The sequence below is a fragment of the Amblyomma maculatum genome, chromosome 9 (genome assembly GCF_055883805.1).
Source record: "Amblyomma maculatum isolate TAMU_Amacu chromosome 9, ASM5588380v1, whole genome shotgun sequence".
Classification (NCBI taxonomy): domain Eukaryota; kingdom Metazoa; phylum Arthropoda; class Arachnida; order Ixodida; family Ixodidae; genus Amblyomma; species Amblyomma maculatum.
In genome coordinates, this window is record NC_139352.1 from 19,947,764 (window position 1) to 19,966,835 (window position 19,072).

The 19,072-nt window shown below is 46.7% G+C and overlaps 1 protein-coding gene across 1 annotated transcript in view; it reads left to right on the forward strand.

Annotated features, from left to right (window-relative positions):
* The first annotated feature begins 16,140 nt into the window (after positions 1-16,140).
* The window catches only part of LOC146178533 (uncharacterized), a 134,606-nt gene continuing 131,674 nt past the window's right edge, over positions 16,141-19,072 (forward strand). Inside the window, exon 1 of the mRNA XM_084578350.1 lies at positions 16,141-17,069. The gene's annotated coding sequence lies outside the window, so the exon portion shown is untranslated. The remainder of the gene's footprint in view (positions 17,070-19,072) is intronic.

Below are 19,072 nucleotides of genomic sequence, written 5' to 3' on the forward strand. Positions count from 1 at the left end.
TCGACTAAGGTGATATCCGTAACTGGTCGCTGCAAATGCGATCGCCGACGCAACCGTTATGAACTAAAAATTGTACCTCGTCGAAACCAAAGCTACAAAGAAAGCGTAAGCGTTATCTTTATTCCCCCTACTTTGATATTTATTCATCGGTTCTTGCTCATTCTAAGCTTTCGTGGTCTCCGCATAATAAAAAAAATCTCAAAGCGAGGAGACCAGAGCCGGAAGAGGTGAGCGCCTTTCGTAAAGCAGGAGGACAGTGGGCAATAGAAAAATTGAAGTGTAGAGACAGGGCGAGTTGATTTGGCGGCAAGGCTTACGCACTAGAAAATGGCATTTCATCCTTTTCACACCTGGGAACCAGATTACCGATAACTGTAAGCAAGAACCCGTACCTCATCAGGCGCGTCTCGACTCCATGGCACCGAGTTCGCCCCTCACAGTACCCACCAGAGCTGGTTTGTCTCGAAGCGCTCGAGCGGGCCTGGGCAGAGGAAACAAAGTGAAAATTTTGCAGCCGGTGCCGGATTTCACTGTCAGTGCGTGTGCTGAAGCGAAGCTGCTTAGTGATAAGTACAAGGAACTAGCACATTGCCCTTAAAACAGCAGTTCGACGCTATGATTAGTTCCGCAATACGCAGCTTCAAGAAAAGGAAATAACTAGAAGAATATGATTGGGATAAAGCGAATTTGGCAAGTACTCGCAGATTTGACTAGCAGCTTACCGGTATCGCTCAAGAGGAAAGTATGCAGCAGTGGCCGCTTACCTGTACTCAGGTATGGGGCTGAAACGAGGAGGCTAACGGAAAGGGTTCTACTTAGGTTGAGGACAACGCAGAGGGCCATGAAACGCAAAATGGTAGGGGTAACGTTAAGCGATAGGAAGCGGGCAGAATGGGTCTAGCCAACCGCATATTCAGATCATGAAAAAAGAACTAACAAGAGACTAAGACATAGGTTGAGTGCATTTCATAGGCACTCAATATTGTAAACAGCAACTAGCGAATATCGCTAGAGTATAGAGCCGTTCTAATTGCCATTACATGTAGTGAAGAAACATGGAGGCTAAAGAACATTGAGCGTCCTGTGAAAAAGAAAACTTTAATTGTAACGTTAAGAGACAAATGTTCAATATAGATAAGGGAAAAAATGCGGGTTTCTAACATCAGAAAGAACAAGTGGGCAGAGGAAGAGCATGCAAGGCATGTTAAGCGAAGGCAAGATAAACGATGGTCGCTAGGGTTAACTTACCGGATTAAAAGAGAAGGTAAGCGTAGCAGATGGCGTCAGCAGGTGAGATCAGTGGATCAAATTAGGAAGTTGTGTGGGCAAAGATGGTCTCAGGTGGCAGAAAACGGATTTATTAGAAAGCACACGGGGGAGACTTTTGTCTTGCAACAGGGTAGTAAAGCTGCTGCTGATGATTATGATATCTATACGTACACTTTAAACACGAATAAGCCTATAAGGGAGTAAAAAGGGAGTAGCATGTCTTCTACTGCACTCTCTTGTAGGAGCACGGTATTCTCTCAAGGTCTTAGGTAGATTTTCACCCCTAACTATACTGAAAGCTATAGTTTAATAACAGAAGCTTATTGTCTTCCTAAACAATATTTTATGGATTAGCAATGAAAGGAGACACTTAGACGCTCTAATAGTAGTTTGGTGTTAATAATTAAGACATAGAAACACTAATTTATATTTTCGTAATTGCTGGAAGTTCGCGCATTTTGAAGTGATAATTAGCTTCCGTATTCCTAGTGATGAAACCCTATTCCAGGGGCCCGGGCAACATTCCCTGACCTTAATAGGGAGTGTCCTGGAGGACACGCTACTTCCTTCCTACCACTTTATAGGCTTATTCGTGCTCAGGGTGTAGCCGGAGGTTCCTTCTGTACCTCGCATTAAGAACGCGAAGCGCTTCAGTTCACTGACTTCTCTTTGCAATGACCACTTATTCTTTATTGGGAAACACCCTCTAGCTAGCTTTTTTCCGTCTGCGGTTGAACAATGATGAAAAATATCTGATACAAGAGCTTTATAATGAAGCCTATGTGATGGACTCAGCGATGCGTGCTCGAGGAACTGTCGTTTCAGAGTCACTGGTTTCCGTATGAGTCCACCAAGAAGCTTCAACGGGCTCTTGAGAGCAAGAATAAACCTTGCCTCCACGATCATGGGGGTATAAAGGAACGTGTAGGGGGCCAGAATTAAATTCTTCATCGAATAGGCGGCTTCCTTCACCCATATCGCAACCTGTCCGTGAGAACTGTTACGCAGGCAGGCGCACCAGAGCTGCACCACTGGCGTTCAGTCGAGCAGGCCTGCACGCATGCATTCTCCGCTCTTATTTGATCTCGAATAGAATGCAGCTGCGAACTGCCATGAGGTAGCAGGAATCGCCGTATTTCGACGCGTTCTCCGCGCACCTTGCGTGCCTGGGGACATCAGGGGAGTGCGGATATGTTTGTGTGCATGGACCCGTATGCGTGATGCATTAGTGGGCTCTGCCTTGTCGGCACGAAGCTGCGCTCGACGCCTCCCTTTCGGTGTCATAACCGACCCGGCCATGCGAGCCTGATTCATTCCTTTATTGCGTGCAGCACGGCTAAAGCTACCTTGATCGCACCTTCACTCTGAGCTATAAACGGGTCAAGTGAGACTAACCATAGTATACCTGGTCCTATCAACAAACTGTTAGTCTGTATAGATGCTAACAATAGCGTGTAGTTATTTTTCAACCAATCCATCGGGGACTATTGGTTAATATGTGGAAGACTAACGGTTGAGTCAACTCTAAGTTATGAATGGAGGTATACCTAGTGTACTGTTTTCTTGGTTAGATGGTTAGATGGTTAGAATGTAGCAGCGACGAAAAAAATAAAAGGTTTTCACCATCACCACCACCTCCGGCAAGTGCATGCTGCATAAGCTTATTGTAGTATAGCTAACTATAGGTCCCATGTAGTCGACACGATTATAGGAAATACATACGTATACCGTTTCCCGCCCCGCCGTGGTGGTGCAGTGATTAGGACACTCGACTACTGTGCCCAAGGACGCGGGATCGAATCCCGGCCTCGGCGGCCACTTTCCGATGGAGGCGAAAAGCAAGGCGCCCGTGTGCTGTGCGATGTCAGTGCACGTTAAAGAACCCCAGGTGGTTGAAATTTCCGGAGCCCTCCACTACGGCGTTTCTCATAGCCTGAGTCTCTTTGGAGCGTTACACCCCGTAAACCAAACCAAACATACCGTTTCGTATGCTTGAAACATTTGGTACTCGCTCCATCGTTTCGTTCGGCAGGATGGCGCCTTTTTTTTTCCAGGTTTCCGAATTTTGGAAGAGTGGTTTTGCTCGCACTCAAGTGCAACATTATTGGTAGCAGGTGTTTTCTCTACAATTTGAAGTGATCGAACAAGAACAATATGAAACAATGGTCGTTTGAGGACTTGACGGCCACTGCGGCAATCACAGGATGGACGAAGTACAGCGCGATGAAAATTGAAGGGAAATCCTACTTAATATCCACGTGCCATCAATTGCAGTTAAGTTTCACGCAGATTTCACTAGATGAACTGAGTTGGTTTGAAGTTGATGTTGTTACAAGCTGATGACAGGATTCTTCTTGCAGATTCTGGCAGCAATTGCTCCATCCTAACAACGCAGGTAACCGTTCCAGAGTACAGCAGTCATTTTCTGAGTCTCGAACGCGCCGAGCTGTAAAGATGAGTGGCTTAGTTCATGAATTGACAACATCTATTGCGGATTTTTAGAGCGCAGTACTTTGGCGCCCGTTCCTGTGTTTCGCGTCGTCGTCGGCGTTGTCCCTCGTGACTAGCTCCGCAGTCGGTAACCGTTCCAGAGTACAGCAGTCATTTTCTGAGTCTCGAACGCGCCGAGCTGTAAAGATGAGTGGCTTAGTTCATGAATTGACAACATCTATTGCGGATTTTTAGAGCGCAGTACTTTGGCGCCCGTTCCTGCGTTTCGCGTCGTCGTCGGCGTTGTCCCTCGTAACTAGCTCCGCAGTCGGGGCAGCGCGCGCTCCTTTCTCTCTCTCCCCCCCCCCCCCCCCCCTCTTCCTCTGTGGCGGCGACCGCGCGTGTTCTCCGATCGCTGCGCGCTCTCCTGCCGCCACCGTTCGCCGCTGCTTGACGGCGACGGGGTTCACTACCATTCCTTGTGGAAGTGTGCGGGCGTGCAATGGGGGATAAAAACACCACGAAGAACGGAAATGTTTGACTAAACCTGTCACAAAACTAGTCACAGAAAAACGGTATGAAAATGTGGCTCTCTGATTTGGCCCGAAAACTTCGCCGACCATCACGACACGTTTTTCATTCAGACGAACTAGAACTGGCTGGGGTGCCCGTAACATGAATGTTGTGGGATGAGGGCCATTACATAGTAGCGGCGATAACTCAGTGCCAAACCGATAGACAACGCCACAATCCGGTAACCTCCTGAAGCTCGCCGCAGTTTACGACTCAATTGCGATAGGTGGCGGGTGAAGAAAACCATCTTTTCCTACATACCATACTTGGGTTTCTCCCTGGCCACTTAGCTCAAGACGCTTTCGAGTTGACACAATGTAAGTGTTAGGTGGCTTCCAAAAAGGGGGCGGACATCTCCTGACCGTCGACAAAATGGACTCTTGATAACGTCTCCCATGATGCCACTCTTTCTGGCCTCAACTCAATTATGTATGGGACCCGTGCTTTCCAATACAGTACCCACACTACCGTACAACACCACTTTCGCGCCATTCCCACACACTACCCAATATTCTTGCATGTGCAGAGAAGTGCCAATTTTAACGCACGTTACTTGGGTATGTCTCCGGAAACCACAACGTCTAAAGCCGCCAAACGCGGTCTTGGGGCAGTAGGAAATCCAGGTGACCAGATCTCTCTGGAGACCCAAGAGGCGCTCATCCACATCAACATTGTGTCATCCTGGGCTACTGGAATCTTTGAGTGAGGACCCTCCCATTACCCCAATCCCCCCGTTTCGGATGTCTAAGTGTTCATTCCTCCTCCTCCTTCTGTTTTTTGTTTAATGCGTTCACGTTGAAAGTATATTGGAGAAAACCAAGACCTCGAGATCATACATAACATCACCCCTTTCCGGACGTAATCAGCGTTTATTCCTCCTCCTCCCTCTGTTTGATACGTTTACATTGAAAGGATATTGGAGAAAACCAAGACCTTGTGATCGTACCAACGACACATTGTGTTTTCAAATTATTCTCTTCTGGCATCCTTTTTCCTGGTTGGGCGAGTTCCTTCGCTCGGCAGCTTCTCACGTGAACTGCGCGCAATTATTAAAGCGCGATATATGGCTCACTGGTCGCCGTACCGTTTCTCCATGCTTTTCTGAACAGATAGAGTCCGTTCGAGGAAAGGAAAAGCGAATTCCTCGTGTAACTTAAAAGGAAAGAGGAACAAGAAAGCAGCGCATTCGCGTTGACGCCGCGTGTGGAACCTGGGCACTCGTGGAAAACTGAGTCAGCACTCCGCGGTCCACGGCGCGTAGTGACCTCTCCTCAATAAACGCACCATGAAGCCCGCCCCGCCTCCTGGAAGCCGCCGACTCATTCGTTCGAGAATATTTTATTTCTTTCTTAGTGCTCCTTAGTGCTCCCTCTCCTTAACCCCAACCCCGTTGCCTACGATGGTGCCTCTTGCTGCCTGCCCAATATATCAGATTCATTACCTTCTTTTTTTGTTCTTTTTCTTCTGCATCCTTTGTTTCGCGGACACAGGTGAAGGCGTCCACAGGGAAGAGCGGGCCACCTAGTATACCAAAAAGTGCGCGTTTCGCACCACTGGTCAACTCCTCCCGCCTTCTTTCTTTTCTTCCTCTCATCCCTTTCCTTATTCTCCTTGGCCCTGCCGCACATGCTGCTTAGATTACTCTCACTTTTCGCATCAGCATGTCAGCCTCTCACTCGAAGCTCCTTGGCTAGACTACTGCAAGGTTGCTCGCGAAAGTGATTATAACTACAGCGGTCGGGTGTGTGGAGAAAGTGGTTCTGATCCGCCATTTCTCCCTCTCGTTATCTTATTATATGGCCTTTCTTCTGTTCGTGCGGTTATGCGAGGTATAACTATTCATAATCGAATTATTGGTTGTGAAACGCACACTTTGAACTTATGCTGGCACTGTACCACTCTAGATGGGCGTCGTAAACGCTTGCAGAAGTGCGGCGCCGCCAGGCGCTTCAAGGTCTCAGTTGTGCAATAGTCATTACTATGTCCCATTAAACCACCTGACGCTGTTGAAACTGCCGGGCTGGACTGGATCTACGCTGTACTGAGACGAAATTCACAACCTCATTGTCCGCGCAGGTTTTAATTAACAACGGTTAATGACTATAGCACCCCCGTCTATGCGGTGTGTTCGGGCCAAAGCTCTTGCAGCTACTAATTAAGCGTGCGCGCACGGTTACAGTGTTCGGCGCGCCTTTAATTGACACGAGTGCAATGTGTTGTGTCTGTCGAGTTTTCCGCCGAAGAGGCTGCAGTTACTTGCATTGGGTGACTGTGCGGGAAGGTCCTTGCGCAGCAATATATACTGGCAACGTTCTAGGCGACTTGCTTGAATAAGGCTCCGTCAGTTGCCGATTTGTTTGTACTTCTTGGGAACGTCTTCTCAATCCGGGGGGATGTTCGGGTGACTTGGTTCATCTTCACGGATAAACAGCGCTTTTCTGACAAAGAAAACACAAGAGTAGCGCACGTGCTGTCCACCTTTGTGCTTTTGTCTGAAAAGCGCGGTTTATCTGTGTCTTCTCAAGTTTGGCAGGCGTTGTAATTAGCACTCTCTTGTGCATTTCTTGTTTTCGTTGCATTATTTACGCATCGCTAGTATGCTGTATCTTAGCTCTTCTACAGTGTACATAATATTTGTCACAAAACGCAAGCTAAACATTGATGGATATACTCTAATTCAAAATTAAGACGGCGTAAACACCAAATTTAGTGTAGCCTTATAGTCAGCGGGCAGAAAAGACTAAACACTGGTGACGGCTTTGTTTGCTGTAGTACATCATCTTGTAAGCAGACAACGAGTTCGCCCGCTCTACCTTGGAACTGTATAATGTGCTGCGCAGCATTAGTTAAGCAGAATATGTGGTCTCCTGCCTGTTATTACCTGCGTGCGCGTGGAGTTTCAGTGCAGTGATTATGCCTCGTCGTGTCATGAAGTCTCCTTAGGAGTTACAGTGGGAAAATCCCCGCGGCATGTTGCGTTTAGAGCCCGAGTGATTCGCGAAGAGGTGTGAAAAGAGGTCAGCTAATATCGGTAATCGAACTGGTTTCTGTGTCAGTGCCCAGTGGTGCGTAGTTAGAGAGCGACGGTAACCAAAGCGGCGGAGACGGAGCAGATCGAGTGCTCGGGCTCCCAACTACAAGTTTAGCATTAGGGGCCGGCGGCTTTGTTGAAGGAAATGAATCATCTAACAAGCAAACTGGAATGGCTAGATTGCGTCTAACTTATTTCCCAGCGTAGACTAGATCTCAAGGGGTGATTCGTAGCATTTCAGGCTCGGGACCATTCTGAATCGAGTGTGAAAGCTGAGCCCTGGCAGAGAACAAGCTGTAAAAGCGGACTCAGTCTTATGTAACGTCGAACGCAATATGCGCTCCGGCTTACTGTAACAATCTTACCGCGGTGGACGATCAGGGTGCGAATAAGGTGCTTTAATAATGGGTTTAGAACGACGCAGGCGAGGCGTGTGAAGTACAAGCAGATTGTAGCGGCTTGCAGTGTGTACAGGTGTGTGTGCACACACTGTGTACAGTGGTGAGCAGCCTTATCTAGAGCGCGCCGACGGTGCTCGGCAAAGCAAGTCAGTGCCATCTAACGTTGGGCTATGGGTTTGAGTTATGCGTCCTGTACGCATGCGTGGCCAAAACAAAACAGCGCCTGCTCGTGGGTTCTCGGACTTATGTCCGCTCAGTGCTTGCGCTTCATGCTGCCAGGTACGCGCTTAATGATATGTAACAGAGGCCTGGAACCCAACGCGTTTCTGCTCGAATCACGAAGCGACAAGTGCAACGGGATATCAGGCGACTGCTCGGTTCAAAATTAAATTTTGTAAGTGATTGCGGGTGGTCGCGCGTTTCACACAAGCACTTGGTAAAGAATGCGAGGACTGGACACTAGTTGATTTCTTATTGTCTGTTTTCGTCCTGCGTTGCAGGCGCGTTGTTTGATGGCGTTTTTGCAGGCCGGATTGTCAGCTATAATGGACACAGCATTTGGCATCTGTACAGATCTAGGAATTTGACTTCCTCCACGATAAAACACAGGGGCGGCAAGTGGTGAGTATGCAGGAACGCGCGCTATCACTCGCGCTAGCTTGCCTGGCCGTCTTGTATACAATCGAAAAACACGGTGGCATCGCGACGCTCCGACGGCCGTCACAGCCTCACAAATGTAAGCAGTGCAATCCTAGCGGCACGAAAGGTACTCACAAGACGGGGGCTGGAAATGGAAGTGATGGGCAGGCATCCGTTTGATTTGCTGCGCATGCGCATGAGACGCATAGCTCAAACCCAGAGCCTAACGGTAGATATCGCTGACTTGCTCCGCAGAGCACCGCCGCTGCGCTCTAGACAAGGCTGCTCACCTCTGTACACTATATATATATATATATATATATATATATATATATATATATACACACCAACATGCATCGTATATCCTCTGTCGTTGTTGCCGCCTCCAAAGTGATGCGGAACATGTGCCTGGGTGCTGGGATTTTCTGGACACGTTGATGAGCCTCCTCTGACTACGCAAATAGTCTTCAGCTTTACACTGGGATGCAAGAAATGCTCAGTCGGAGGCTACTGTCTCTGTTTCCTCAGCCTCACTGAACATTGTGTGCGTTGCAGCATACCTCTTAACGGCATTAATAGGGAGTATGAACAGACAAAGACACGCAGAACATGGGCCAACAAAGCGAATTGTAAATGACGTCGATTTTCTACATGTGTATCTTACCAAAGATTTAAATTTAAATTAAACACACAAATAAAGTTATTTATCGAATACATCTGTGCAGCAATCGCCTGGCGTGTTTCATCAGTTGTGATTGCCGTCGGCATTTTGCGTCATGTCACAAAACCCCCGCGCCAATTTATTGGGCATCTCGCGTTTCTTGCGCAGTAGGTTTGGCGCTAGTCAAAGGCACTGCGTAGCACAATATAAATGTGTTATGGTTAATAGTAACATCAAATACGCTATGGTTAGGGAAGCATTGCAGGCCTGTACAGAACTATACATTTAAACTAGCAACACCAATTCTGAACGTAAAGACTAAGTCAGAAATTCCTGTGGTAACCACCATTGGAGTGGGAGAGATCCGATACCCGTGCTTTAGCAAGGGCACGTGGTGGGGTTCCATAGTATCTCCAGTGCTACTTAACATAGCAGTAAAAAAACCAAAACAAAACAAAAAACAAACCTGGCTAAAAACATTTTTGGCCAGCTAAGATACGGCTTCGCTTCTTACGCAGACGACAACACTATATGGGTTATGTCGGTATGCCTGGTGGAGAAGAAAGAGGCTCTGCAAAGCGAGGAATTCCGAGAAGAAAGTGCAAGACGATGACGGTGCCGACTTAGGCAGGAAGACGTGATTCCACACCCCTTCCCTCCAATTATTCCCTTCCCTCACCCCCTGGTCGCCAACAGAAGATGCCACAGAAGCTGGCCAACATAAATCGCGGCCCGTATCCCTTCCGCACAATATCACAATATCATAAAGTAACAACATAGCGGTCTTAAATGCTCTAAGAAAATTTCGGACTTATCAAACTGCAAGAAAATTGCAAGCCGTCGGGAGAAATTGTACTTTACCTGAGAGGCCAGAAAAATTCAAGGAAAAAACAAGATCATAGCTTTAGGATTTTAGTTATAAAGGAAATTGAGAGCGGATTATATGGTTAAGACTTTTAGAGAAACGATAAAATTGCAAGGATGGTTACAACGATGAAATGGCATCGCCACACTCGACCAACTACAAGCCCTAGTCGGAAGCAGGAATGCCTACAGGCTCCCCGACCAAGAAATTGCAATCGTTAATAGAAGGGCCATTGACATTACCAGAAAACCACAAAGAGAGCTTATAACACGTTCCTAAGCCTGCCACTAACCACATCGACGTAACGTCTTTGGGTACTCGGTGTAAACAACACCTTCGAGGGATGGGCAAAATCTGCCTGACGATGATCATGATGGTAATGACGACTACGAAAAAGAAAACAACTGGAAAGGCGCTGTGACTGCCTCCTTCTGGGCATACCCATGCCAACCGTGCCACGAAGACCGGAGCGAAGACGTTAAAAAGGTACGGTAAAGGTATATGTAAAAAGGTATGACAGTAAAGCAGTTCGCTCGGCCTGCAGCCAGTTTTGCCGCTACTATAGGTTGTTGGCTTTAAGAGGGAGGCCAGAGACCTCAAGGTCGCGCAAGCTACTTGTCGAAGAGAGTGGGATATTTAATTAAGCACCACAGAGGAGGTGATTGTACCCTGCGAATGGATTCGTTCTGTGTGCAAAAAACGAAATGAACCCGGTGAAGCGAAGTTGTCGCTTGATGGAGCCACTGCCATCTGGGCGCTCGAGATGCGAAAAAGAAATGCAGAAAGGAACCTGGCCTAGTGTGTTCAGATAACGTGCCGCTATAAACCAATTACCCTGTCTTTTAATCTCGGTCTTTGAGCAGAGTGTGATTTGTGCTTGCGGTAATCACTGCATAATTTTGATTTATGCAATTGTCGAGCAGTTCGCTTGCTTAGAAGACATACATTTAGGACAACCAGATGCCTCTAATAAGAAAGTTGCAAATAAGTTCATTTTTTTTTTGCATACTATAAATGAAGATCACATCATCATAATAATTTTTGTATCTGTAGAACACCCTGTCGAAAAGAATCTACTGGGAAAATTTTCGGTTGTCACAGCATAATTTCTTTGTGGTTTTTGACAGTGAACCTGTTGCGATTACATACAATTTTCGCAGTAACATCAGAATTTTTTTTTTTCAGATATACTAGAAAAGTAGTGCAGAATGCAAAAAAGCTACCGAACTAAAAAATAGTACTACAAACCTAAAGGAAAGCCTGACGTTTCGACAGAACTAGAGGACATTTTGTCGTAGTTTTGACATGCTTCTGTCGTTTGTTTTTACTCGGCGTCCTTTGGAACGCCTGTGGACTTTATTGCTTCCCCTTCATTATAACCAATGCATTCAATTGGTTTTCTGTAGCTGCCCTAATTATCGGTGCGTGCGCAGAATGAATTTTAAAAGTTAAGTTTCAATACACACCGGAAGATTCAACCATTTGCAAAACTATGTTCCCAACCACACCTCACATTGTTTCTCAGTTTCCGCATAATATTTGTAAACAAATACACCATATTCATTTTCTATACCATATTTGACAACTACGTGACAATAAGAGAAGAATTTAAAAGTAAGAGCTACGTTTAGGAAGCTTCAATTGTTCCCATCAATATGTTAAAACTTTTATCTTGCCATAGACTACCGCTGCCTCACAAATATAAGTGATGCCCGAGAAAGCGATTCATTGGTCGCATATCTTGTTTACTACTCCTTCGCTCTCCCCACACATTGTAAGCGCGCCTGGTCCACTGTTTTCCAATTATCCCTCTGTGCAAATGAAGTTTAAGAGAACTTCTTATTGGGCTAGTTGATGTCTATTCATTCTATATTAAAGGCGCCAAAAAATACGCGCACACACAACAACAGAAGAACGGGACAGAGCACCTGTCCCGTTCTTGTTTTCTTGTGTGTGTGCGCGTGTTGTTTTGTAGCCTTTAATTTAGAATGTGCAAATGAAATACGTGAAATATAGTGCGCAGCTGCGTCAGCTCAAAGAAAGTAATTTGTCTTTTGGCTGCCTGCCATGAATTTAGGTTAGGGTAATTATGGTAATGAATAGAAGGTGCGGCAACCGCGTAACACATCATGGGTGGACACGTAGACCATGCTTCGGGGAAATGGGTGAAGGTAACGCTGTACACGCTCGATGTTAGGCAAGCTGCTAATATGTAATAAAATTTTACAATAATAATACTAACTAATAAAGTCTGCAATACTGCAGGAAGCCATTTTCCCCTCCTGCCTTAATACATGAAGTCAAGGATTGATTCGGGCAACTGAAATTGACAACGCTAAGGTCCAACTGAACGCTTCACTGCCAAAGGACGCAAGATGCTTTGTATTTTTCGTGTAGTCCATTGTCAGTAAAAATCTGCTGCCATGTATATAGTGAAATTATTCATTGAAAGAACTATCATTCGCATTCCATGGTAACAGCCTTTATAGTGGAAGGTATACAGTGGCAGATATTTTAGAAAGCGATGTTTATATACACAATAAATATACTAGCACCGCTCAATGTACAACGCTGTCCCATGCTGTGTTGAGCGGAACTGCGTCTCTTTGGAACATGTTTCACTATGTAAATGTCCGTTGTTCGGTGTCGAAAAGTGGGTTCATTATTCAGCTGAGGCTGCAGTGCGCGGTAGCCCTCGCAATGCTCAGGGCACAGCCTCTCAACTGCAGTGGTCTGTGACTTTTAGACTGCACTTCTCTTTTCTCTTCTCCTATATGCCCATCTTGCATTTCACACAACGCAAGGTACCCAACTGGAGTACTCTATTGGTTAACCGTCTTGCCTTTTGCCTCTGTCTCGCCCTTTAAACCACACACAGCTTGTTAGCCATGGGACACTCAAGCTCCCTTTTTATACCTAAAATATTCTAAAATTTCAAGTGTCCATGTCTTGAGATACATGGTATGTTCCCTTTGTTTGCTTTGTATCTTACGTCTTTTTTTTTTTTTTTAGTTTTATGGTTTTATCTCACCTTTGCGCAGCATCCTGAAAATTAATTGTTATCACTGGTGGCACATAGCCATTTTTAATTGTCTCTAGAGGGGTTATGTAATATAAAGAGTTCGATCACCCAGTGCATCTAAACGCCTCGTTGTTGCCCTACAATCCCGCGAAATTTAAGGCTGCGAAAATCTCGGAAATTTAGTTTTAAGCTTATTATATCACCGTTTCCGCGCTTTACATTATGACGCCAATTACGCCAGGTCCCAAACTAAACGGCGGAGAGGACTAATCTTTGGGATCCTTGCCTGTCTGCTGCGTTTTCGATAAAAGCTAGCCAATTTTACAGTACCTAGAATATACTGTCTGGTGTGCCGTGAGAAAGCAGTTTTCCATAGGAAGGCATGACGATATTTACAATGACTGCCATCAGTCGCCGATTTAGTTTTAACCTCACAGTGTGGGACAATATCATCATCATTATCATCATCACCACCACCACCATCATCAGCATCATCATCATCATCATTATCATCGTAATCCTATACAAAACATTTGGCAACATTTTTCGTACTCTTTTATCTTTATATTTTGTACTTGGCCTGCTCCCGAACTTTATAATATTCTGCTACAGACTGTCTGGCAGATACGCACGCTTCAAACCCACTGGGAGAAAATTTTTGCACTCTCCTAGAGTCACTCGATAATTTTCAGAGTACCGCGAAGGTCCCTTCGCGTGTTGGCAGCCATAACCGGCGCGGCCATGAAGCTTCCAATTGCTCGAGATGCACCTCTGGAGCGGCTATATCGAAGTCAAACGCAGAGGACATTTTAAAAGCAGCTTGGGCATTTGCCTGTCTAAAATGCAAAATATATCACTTGCTTTAACCGGAAGTCACCTGGAAACGCGTCATCACTGGCTTCCGGTGCGTGTTACCCGCGCAGCATTTACCGTGCGTACAGCACTAGGGCAGCACTGGACGCCGAGTAAATGCAAACGGAAACAAAGTTTGCTTTAAAAGAGCGCGGCCGAAAGCGAAACCACTCGACCAGTCATGCAGGCTGTGGCGAGAACGGTTCCATTGTTGTCTTCGTATGCATCTGGCGCTCTGCTACTCAGCTCAGGTTTGCAGACGGCATAGTGTAATCTTTATTTCTTTTTTGAGCTTTTACAAGCTTTACGTGAGGGGCACAGTTTGCCGTGGATTCTTGTTTCCAGTGGAAAGGGTCGCGAGCGCGACGCGCCCATCGAAACGTAAAACGGAAAGAACGGACGAAAACCGACGGAAGAGCAAACCAGGAAACAAAACAAAACAGAAAAGAGTTAGAACGAGAAAAAAGAGGGAAACAGTTTGCCGGAGAGAAAGAGAAAGAGAGGAAGAAACCTAAATGGCGCTCCTCGCCACTCCTCGAAATAGAAACCGGTCTGCAGCCACTGTGTGCGCCGCCATATTTGCACCAAAGCTCTGCAAAGAAGTCGGCTTTCTCACGTGTTCGGTAACATTAGTAAAGCTGCAAGCATGCCGCTTAGGTTAGGGTACCCTAGCGAAACAACCCTGAGTCACAATAACCTCATACAGATTTCTCATACTAAACTCGCATAAATCTCATATAATCTCATACAAACATCATTCAGCGTATAAAAATATACGAGATTGTATGAGATTTGTCAGTTTGATATGAGAAATCTGTATGAGGTTATTGTGACTCATAGGGTTTTTTCGATAGGGTAGGGTTTGATTATTATTGTAACGGATGCAAGAAAGGCAGTAGGATGCGGGTGAAATAAGTAGAACGAAGTGGGATATGAGAGAAAACAGCGGCGCTTCGCGGACAAGATGCTCAGCGCTTGTAGTCAGGTGTTTCATTTGGTTTGGATTAACGTCCCAAAGCGAATCAGGCTGTGAGAGACGCCATAGTGAAGGAGTCCGGAGATTTCGACCATCTAAGGTTCTTTAACGTGCACGGACAACGCACAACACACGGACGCCTTCATTTTCGTCTCTATCAAAAAGCAGCCGCCGAGACCGGTATTCGATTCCGCATCCTAGGGCACAGTAGTCGAACGACCTAACCACTGCGCCTACCTGGCTGGGCTGTACTTAGTGTTAAGTTAAGGCTGATACCAGCTCTCCTCTTACTTCACTGTTCCAAACAAAAATCCTCCCAGCATCTATCCATTTGTGAAAGAGAAGTATTTGAAGGGGAAAATGTTCTTTGTTTCCGACGCCGTCTTTACCCGTGGAGGAAAGATCTGCTGCTGCTAAGTTAAGTCGAAGTGGCTGAAAGTCTTGAAGAAATCGTAGAAAAACAAGTTGACGTAAGGAGGTACGTCGTCAGCAAAAGTGGTATATAATACTTAGCCGGTGGTAGAGCTCGGCAAAACTAGGGCACCCTTGGCAAAACTGCATCCAAACGCCCTCTAGCCACAGCCACAGGGACAGCGGCAACGAAGCATGCATTGTAATAAAATGAGCACCGCTATGATTGTCTCGATCCCTGGTAACTGTTGATAGATGTCGTTGCAATGCAGTTTTCCCGAGCTCCACCACCTAAGTGTTGTATACCACTTTTGCTCACGACTGTACATAGACATATTATCGAAGCGAACGCAACTGGGGATGTGCGTGTTGCTGGAAAGTTACGCAGAGACGAAGCATATGAAATAAAAATATATATAGCCTGCGTCAAACTCGTTTTAATCATTGATTTTCGGCAATATCGAACATTAAGGCAGTAAAATACAAAAAAAAAAAAAACGAGGAAGACAGGTATAAAGTGCTCACTGTTTTTGTAACCAATATTGGTATAGTCAGATTTGCCGTTAAATAAAGGTTTATCTGGGTCTGATCACCTTTCAGGTATATCTTCGGTTTTCCGATTTGTTCGCATTTTTCTGACGTCGGGTGGGGCGGCAATTAGCCGACCTTGCTTTCCAATTAGAGGTGGGATTTGTTACATGAAGCGGAAAACCACAGAGAGTGTTCTATTGCCGCAGTGACGTCCAAGTTTGTGATCACGTGAACGCTACAGTATGCCAATATGGATCGACAACTGCGCTCTATACATCGCAGGAAAAATTTTGCGTCCCCTAAAGGTCCTGCACCTGTAGAGAACCGCCGCCGAAAGCGACATCGTGCGTCGCTTGTTTGCACTAGGAGCGGAGGCTGACTCCGCTCTCTCCGGCCGCTCCGCTCTCCCCTCGGTGGCTGCTGGATGCAGCGTGCCTCTTTTACTTTTCCTACCTGCTCAGCCACCGCGCCGCGAGAGGAGAAGCTGCGGAGGAACGGGTCCGTCCACTCGTCGGCATGTTTGCGCTGAGCTTACAGCGCCTATCGCGAGCTCCGTCCGTCGCTGCTGTGAACTCGCGGCGCCGAGTGTCATGACCCAACGGCGGCAACGGACTGCCGTCGCTGCTCGCGCTTCGCCAACGCCGCCGCTCAGATTTCTCCGTTCAACAAGTGTTGTCGGTGCGTTTGCCTGCAGTGAGGTGCTTTTGTACTGTGCGTCAGAGGATAGTGCACTGCCGCTTACCGAACGCTGCAGTTCCCCCGGATGTTGTGGTGCATCGTGACAGTTTACTACCCGTCTGTCCTCTCTCCGGAGAAGTGATTTCCGTCCTCCTCCAACAGCGCACGACTACAACGGCTTTGTTATAAGTGCGGTCACAGAGCGTCGTTCTTCTCTCTCTGGTCAGTAATAGTGATTTCTGTGCACTAGTGACGTATATCTTCGTGCGCTTTGTGTATGCTTCAATCACTGTCGTCTGCTTCGGGAAAATTTTTCGCTCTTCGGATGTTATTTCTGCTAGCACTCCGCGCGAGTGACGCGGTGGGATATTCCTCAAAGAGAATTCCGTCGTCTGCTTTTCCCACTTCGGAAAAGTTTATTTTTCGCCCGCGCTCGAAATTCGTCTGATTCGGCCTTCCTGTCGCAACATCGAGCGAAGGCCGAGTGGGGATTTTTCCGTTTTTCTACGCACACCTGTGCCTCTGATAGCCTGGATTCGTGATCGTTCGCCGCTTTGAGAGCCGTTTTCTCCGCTAGCTTCGTCTTCGTCTGCTGACACCGGCGTCGACGACGTCGGAAGCTTCGCCGTCTGCGACCTGCGTGTGCGTGTGTGTTTTGGATATTGAACGCCGCCCGGCTGTTGGAGATCCCGCTGGCGCACCTGTCCGACCAAGAGGCAGCAGCAACAACGTGAGTGGAGCCGATTTTATGATTAGTTTCGTGCGCATGCTGCCGGACCGGTTTCAGTCCGTGGGATAGCCGGCTTGCCTGGGCCCCCTGCCTATCCCGTCCGGAGGAGAGGCTCGGCGGGCTCAGCCTTCGAAAAGGGCCCCCTTCGCGTGCCTGTATTACAGCAGAGTCGCCTCTTTTTTCTTGGCCGCTTGGTTTTTGGTGGGCGCGCACGCACGCTCGGCCCGGCGTAGATAGATTGGCTTGGCTTGGCTTGCGCGTGTGTTATAGAGAGATGTCGTCTGCTTTTTGCGCGCAGAGCTCCGTAACCCTTTCCTTCCGTTCTAACTTACCTTATGCTTTCTTTCAGGCGTCTGCGCTCTGCCACTCAACTTGTACTCCTTCTTTTGCTTTTGTTATCCTTATGGATAGATAAGCTTGAGTAGCTCTATGCACTGGGAGGAAGTTAACCCTTTGCTTTTCCTCGGTAGTGCGTCGGGTGCGCCCCGGCTCTCTGTGGCCATTTTCTCTTCTTCGTTGGTCGTCTGCGTATGTCTTAGAGCCCGTTTTTCGCCTGCAAGGCGGCTTCGCTTTGGGCTTCTTTTGTTTTGCGGTCAGCATGAGGCGCCTGCTTAACTTCTATGGTGGCGGCACGGCACAGAAGATGAGCCGCATGACAGTGAGATGAAGTTTCGTTTTCTCTTGTGTGCCCGAACGCTGCCGGGCTGGCAGGCACGTCCGTAGGCGGTGGGTTTGGCTTGGGAAGTTGTTCGCTGCGTGCCGGATGGTGTTTCGTTGTTTGTAATCTTCTCTCCCCACCTTCGTGACGCAGAGTGTCTAACTCTCCGTACCTTCTGCACTCTAATGCCTTGTCGTATGTATCTTTTCTGTAACCGCTGTGACGTGCGTTCCGAAGCGCCCGCTCAAGCGCGGTGTACTGTTGCAGAATTAAAAAAACAAAACCCAGTAAAAAAAAAAAAAACTACAGAACTGTGTCAAAAATACGACATAATATCGTGCCGTTCTGTCGTTCCCATCATATTTTTCTGTAGTTCTGTAGTATATTTCTGTTGTCTGTAGCTCTGTTGCACTTTTGCTGTTGTAACAACAGAAATTTCTGATGTTACTACAGAATGTTCTGTTGTCACAACAGGTTTCCCGTCAAAAACCGCACAGAAATTCTGTCGTAACATCAGAAAATTTCCTGTAGTTTTTTCCGACTGGGAAACGATGCAAAAGCTCAGGTGTCGTATTTGCAAGTTCTCTTGATAGGTTTCGAAAGCAAACCTGGAAAGTATGGGAAATGTTTGGTGGATTGGTATGCTTACCCAGAATTTCATCTTACTCTCTGAGCCAGTAATGCGCATTTCCGGGCTTTGATCGCCTAGCGTGCAAACTAATAAATGCGTCTTCAGGTGTCATACAGAAATTTAATCATTTATGTTAATTCCTTGTTAGAGCGCAATGACATTTACGTTAGTCGAAGAAAGATAATGGCATAAAAAGTTATTAGGCACAAATAAAGCAGCGCAAGCCGTTGATTGTAAAGCCCATATTGCGGATTGCTTTACGGTGAAAGAAATTAGATCTGTATGGCAATGGATGAGGAAGCATGCCTGTGTCGAGAAGGATTTAAAAAAAAAAGAAATAAAAAAGCGTCCTAGCAGGAATTCATACGCGAGGCGCACGCACCTGGAACAACTGTCATCTCTCAGTGCAGCCGCCGGACGGTACCAAATTTATATAGTTATCTGCATAAAGAACAAAAATTGTAATGACGATTACGATACTCCGTAATGCGAAATTTGAGCGCGGCTATTTAGGTGTTTTTGCAATACGTTGAGGCGAACAATTTGAGAGATGCATGTATGTAAACTATGTGCAGCTACAATACGCTCTATATTTCCCATGAGCTAAAGCGAATTTTTCAGGCGAGGAGGAAGAAGAGCCATGAGCTAGTCCTCTTTGGCTCGCGAATCTCGTTCGGTTACATCGGCCGTCACACCAGCTGCGACGCGGCTCAG